The sequence below is a fragment of the Aegilops tauschii genome, chromosome 5 (assembly GCF_002575655.3).
Source record: "Aegilops tauschii subsp. strangulata cultivar AL8/78 chromosome 5, Aet v6.0, whole genome shotgun sequence".
In the NCBI taxonomy this organism is placed as follows: Eukaryota; Viridiplantae; Streptophyta; class Magnoliopsida; order Poales; family Poaceae; genus Aegilops; species Aegilops tauschii.
Window position 1 is genome coordinate 431,147,659 of NC_053039.3, and position 6,205 is coordinate 431,153,863.

Sequence of the window (6,205 nt, forward strand, 5' to 3'; positions counted from 1 at the left end):
GTAACTGGGTGATTATAAAGGTGCTCTACAGGTGTCTCCAAAGGTACTTGTTGGGTTGGCGTATTTCGAGATTAGGATTTGTCACTCCAATTGTCAGAGAGGTATCTCTGGGCCCACTCAGTAATACACATCACTATAAGCCTTGCAAGCATTGTAACTAATGAGTTAGTTGCGGGATGATGTATTACGGAACGAGTAAAGAGACTTGCCGGTAACGAGATTAAACTAGGTATCGAGATACCGACGATCGAATCTCGGGCAAGTAACATACCGATGACAAAGGGAACAACGTATGTTGTTATGCGGTCTGACCGATAAAGATCTTCGTAGAATATGTGGGAGCCAATATGAGCATCCAGGTTCCGCTATTGGTTATTGACCGGAGAGGTGTCTCGGTCATGTCTACATAGTTCTCGAACCCGTAGGGTCCGCACGCTTAACGTTACGATGACAGTTATATTATGAGTTTATATGTTTTGATGTACTGAAGGTTGTTCGGAGTCCCGGATGTGATCACGGACATAACGAGGAGTCTCGAAATGGTCGAGACATAAAGATTGATATATTGGAAGCCTATGTTTGGATATCGGAAGTGTTCCGGGTGAAATCGGGATTTTTCCGGAGTACCGGGAGGTTACCGGAACCCCCCGGTAACTTAATGGGCCTTAGTGGGCCTAGGTGGAAGAGAGGAGAGGAGGCCAGGGCAGGGCCGCACGCCCCTCCCCCCCAGTCCGAATAGGACAAGGAGAGGGGGGCGGCGCCTCCCCCTTTCCTTCCTCCCCTCCACCTCTTCCCCCTTCTCTCCTAGTCCAACATGGAAAAGGAGGGAGTCCTACTCCCGGTAGGAGTAGGACTCCTCCTGGCGCGCCTCTCCCCTTTGGCCGGCCGAACCCCCCTTTGCTCCTTTATATACGGGGGCAGGGGGGCACCTCTGAACACACAATTGATCATTGATCTCTTAGCCGTGTGCGGTGCCCCCTCCACCATATTACACCTCGATAATATCGTAGCGGTGCTTAGGCGAAGCCCTGCGTCGGTAGAACATCATCATTGTCACCACGCCGTCGTGCTGACGAAACTCTCCCTCAACACTCGGCTGGATTGGAGTTCGAGGGACGTCATCGAGCTGAACGTGTGCTGAACTCGGAGGTACCATGCGTTCGGTACTTGATCGGTCGGATCGTGAAGACGTACGACTACATCAACCGTGTTGTGTTAACGCTTCCGCTTTCGGTCTACGAGGGTACGTGGACAACACTCTCCCCTCTCGTTGCTATGCATCACCATGATCTTGCGTGTGCGTAGGAATTTTTTTGAAATTACTACGTTCCCCTTCACTCACTACTTCTTTCATCGGCAAGTCCATCTTCAACTCTGAGGAGAATGACTTCCCCAACACAGCTGACGACGGTGATGATGACTATGCTCCCACCTATTGCTTCATGGTAAAGGGTGCCAAGGTACTCAAATATCCCTCCTCTAAATCAAGTGAGGATGAATCTGATGAAAACCTCAAGCCTAGCTACTCTAAACTTGCTAAGATTGCTGTGAAACAACAAAAGGCTTTTGAAAAGGCTCAAAATATGCTAGACAAAAGCGATGACCTGTTGGGTGAAGAAATGGATTGCACTCAAACCTTGACTGAGAATCTTCAGAGACTTCAGTCTAAGTTTGACAATCTTCAAAGTCATCATAACACTCTCCTATCTGATCATGAGAAGCTTTCTTATGAATTTCTTCAAAGAAAGCAAGGTCTTGAGAAGCTAAGGGTGAGTTATGAAGATATTCAGAAGGAGCGTGATTCATTGCTTGCTCAACAGATCAATGCCGCTCAGGAAGAATTCATTCCACCATGTTTGAAATGCATTGAGCGTGAATCTGCTAATTCTTCACCTGAAAGTTCAAATGCTTCTATTGCTGCAAATTCTTCAACTGTCTTTGCTATCACAAATTCCTCATATGAGGATGCTACTAGTATCACTGATAATGCAAGGATGAAGGAATTGTATGTGACAGGCATGTACAAAAGCCTCAAAGGGCATCAAGCACTTTGTGATATGCTTAAAAAGAAGATCCTCAATAGGAACCCTAGGAAAGAGGGTATTGCCTTTGAGAGGAAACTCAATGCTGATGGGACCTACTGGAAACCTGAGTAGTATCCCAAAACCTCATGGGTGGTTGCAAAAGGACCTCCCATAGATCCATCCACTCTATCTAGCTTGACATGTGAATCTTCATATTCTTCTGATGAGTCTTTTGACTCCAACTATAAACTGTTCAAAAATCAGAATGGTGAAGTATTTGCTAGATATGTTGGCACCAGCTGCAGGAACGGTCCCCATATGAAGAAAATCTGGGTTCCCAAAAGATGCCTTGAAAGTCTTCAGGTGAATGTCATCATGACACCGCCTATGAAGAATAGGAACCCCAGATCAAATTCTTCATATGGACCAAATTCCTCATATGGATCAAAGTCCTCATATGAACATCATCGGGCTAACACTTCTGTTTCGCAGGGAAGATCTAAGGGCTATGAATATGTGCATTATTCTTCAAACCATTATGTTCATAAGTCCTCGAAGAATTTCTCTGCTTATTCATATACTTACTCTAACCCCTCTTATGTGAAACAAAGTGGATTGGCGTCTATGCCACCTTTCTCTTATGGAGCTCGCAGAATGATGAACTCTTTGCCACCCCTCCAAATGTGGGTGGTGAAGAAAAAGAACTAATCTCTTATGCAAGGTCAGGTCTCCAGATGAACTTAATCGTCTGAAGAATTTGCTGGAGGCCTAAATAATGCTTGAAAGGACGCAAGCTAATCATGAAGAAATGAATTTTCATTTCTCACGTCCTCATACTGCTATATCTGTTCTGTTCCTTGATGAAATTGATCTGATGAATTTGATGTCATATTCTTCACTGATGAAGTATATGAGTTCGTAAGTTGCACTAATTCATCTGCAGGATGATCAACCAAAAGCTACTGAGTGGGTCCTCGACAGTGGATGTACAAATCACATGACTGGTGACAGGAACTTATTGATGGACACTGCTTCATCTCCATCTCATCTGAAGCATATCACGTATGCTGACAATGGCAAAAGCAAGGTATTGGGTCTAGGTAAGGTTGCGATCTCAAAGGATCGACACATGGACAAAGTCATGCTCATCGAGTCCTTAGGATTCAACCTCATGTCTGTCTCAATGCTTTGTGATCTTGATATGGTTGTTGTCTTTGGCAAGTATCGTTGTGTTGTGATCATGGAAGCTGACCATTCCAAATATTCGAAGGCTTTAGGAGAGGAGGCTTGTATATTATTGATTTCTCTACAGGACCACAACCTGCTACATGTCTACTTGCAAAAGCTTCAGAAGGCTGGCTATGGCATCGTCGACTTGGACATGCTGACATGAGGAACTTGCACACGCTCACGAAGAAGAAGCATGTCATTGGCATCGAGGATGTCAAATTCCTCAAGGATCACCTGTGTGGAGCTTGTGAAGCTGGAAAGATGACCAAGGCCAAGCATCCCTCAAAGACTATCATGACTACCACTCGTCCATTTGAGTTGCTTCACATGGATCTCTTTGGCCCTAATCATTATGCCGCATTCACCAATGAAGCATCTTTATATGGATTTGTTATTGTTGATGACTATTCTCGTTATAGATGGGTGCATATCATCACTTACAAACGTGAAGTGCAGGAAGTCTTCAAAAGATTTTCCTCAAGGGCTTCAACCAACTTTGGTGTGAAGATCAAGCACATCAGAAGTGACAATGGGATCGAGTTCAAGAATACTGGTCTTGATGACTATCTTGATGAACTTGGTATTACTCATGAGTTATCTGCTCCTTATACTCCTCAGCAGAATGGTGTCATGGAGCGCAAGAACAGGACTCTTGTTGAGATGGCTCGCACTATGCTTGACGAATACAAGACGCCTCGACACTTTTGGCCTGAGGCAGTTGATACTACATGCCATATCATCAACAGGGTATATCTTCACAAATTCTTCGAAAAGACCTCATATGAACTCCTCACTGACAAGAAACCCAATGTGAGTTATTTCAAAGTCTTCGGTGCTAAATGTTGGATTAGAGATCCTCATCACAATTCTAAATTTGCACTGAAAGCACATGAAGGTTTTATGGTTGGTTACGGAAAGGACTCGCACACCTACAAAGTCTTTAACACCGTTCATCAGGTTGTTGAAACTGTAGATGTGCGGTTCGATGAAACTAATGGCTCGCAAAGAGAGCACCTACCTCCTGTGCTAGATGAAAAGTCACCTGAGGAATCCATCAAGTTCAAGGCTACTGAGGATGTCATTCCTACCGAAGAATCTGCTGAAGAAGTCATTCCAGATCGTGAAGAACATCATGCTGGTGCACCTGAAGAAAATGGCTCTGAAGAAAATGCTGAGCCAACTCTTCGTCATCAACCTGCTCATCCTCGCGTCGCAAATGAAGTGCAGATCGAGAAAATCATCAGCGACATCAACGCACCATGTCCTCTCACACGCTCAAAAGCTTCACATCCATCTAAATTTTGTGGGCACTTTGCTTTTGTCTCTATCACAGAGCCCACCAAAGTTGGTGAGGCATTTCTGGAGCCTGAGTGGATTCAAGCGATGCAAGAGGAATTACATCAGTTCGAGCTTAACAATGTCTGGGAACTTGTCAAGCAACCAGACCCTCACAAGCACAATATTATCGGCACCAAATGGATCTACCACAACAAGCAAGATGAAAATGGCCTTGTGGTGAGGAATAAGGCACGGCTTGTAGCTCAACGCTACACACAGGGTGAAGGAATTGGTTTCGATGAAACTTTTGCACTTGTTGCTATACTTGAGGCTATTCGCATATTGTTTGCTTATGCTAACCATCATAATATCATCTTATATTAAATGGATATGAAAAGTGCATTCCTCAATGGTAAGCTTGAGGAAGAAGTATATGTTGCTCAACCCTCAGGTTTTGAAGATCCAAATCATCCTGACAAAGTGTTCAGACTCAATAAGGCCCTCTATGGCCTCAAGCAGGCCCCTCGAGCATGGTATGATACTTTCAAGGAATTCCTCATGAAGAAAGGCTTCAAACCCGGTTCACTTGACCCAACTCTTTTCACCAAAACCTATGATGATGAATTATTCATGTGCCAAATATATGTTGATGATATCATCTTTGGCTCTACTGACCAACGTTACAGTGATGAATTTGCCTATATGATGAGTGAAGAATATCAAATGTCTATGATGGGAGAATTGAAATTCTTCTTAGGTCTTCAAATACGTCAACAATGCGACATCTTCATATCGCACGAGAAATACCTCAAGGATGTATTGAGGAAATTTGCCATGCAAGATTGCAAAGGCGTCAAAATCCCTATGCCCACAAATGGCCATCTATGCACTGATGAAAATGGTATTGACTTCGATCAAAAGGTATACCGCTCCATGATTGGCTCTTTATTGTATCTATGTGCATCTAGGCCAGATATTATGCTTAGTGTTTGCATGTGTGCCCGTTTTCAAGCTACACCGAAGGAATCACACCATAAGGCTGTGAAGCATATTCTTCGATATCTAGCTCACACTCCAACACTTGGATTATGGTATCCCAATGGCTCGGCTTTTGATCTCATTGGATATTCTGACTCTGACTATGCTGGTGATCATGTGGACTGCAAGTCAACATCAAGCACATGCCATTTCCTCGGACGATCCTTGGTATGTTGGTCCTTGAAGAAACAGAACGGCCTATCACTCTGCTGAAGCTGAGTACATTGTTGCTGGTTCGTGCTGTGCTCAATTGCTATGGATGAAGCAAACCCTCAAGGACTACGACATCAATGTGAAGAATGTGCCTCTCTACTGTGACAATGAGGGTGCCATCAAGATAGCTCATAACCCAGTTCAGGACTCGAAGACAAAGCACATCCATATTCGTCATCATTTTCTTTGTGATCATGTGTTGAAGGGCGACATCTCTATCCAGCACGTGAGGACTGAAGAACAGCTAGCCGATATCTTCACAAAGCCCTTGGATGAGAAGAGATTTAGCAAGTTGCGGTGTGAGCTAAATATCTTAGAATCTTCGAATGTCCTTTGAAAAGGACACACACATCCTAACACTTATGCAAAATTGATGACTTAGATGTGCAACACACGAAGTAACGTTTTTCTTCAATCAATGA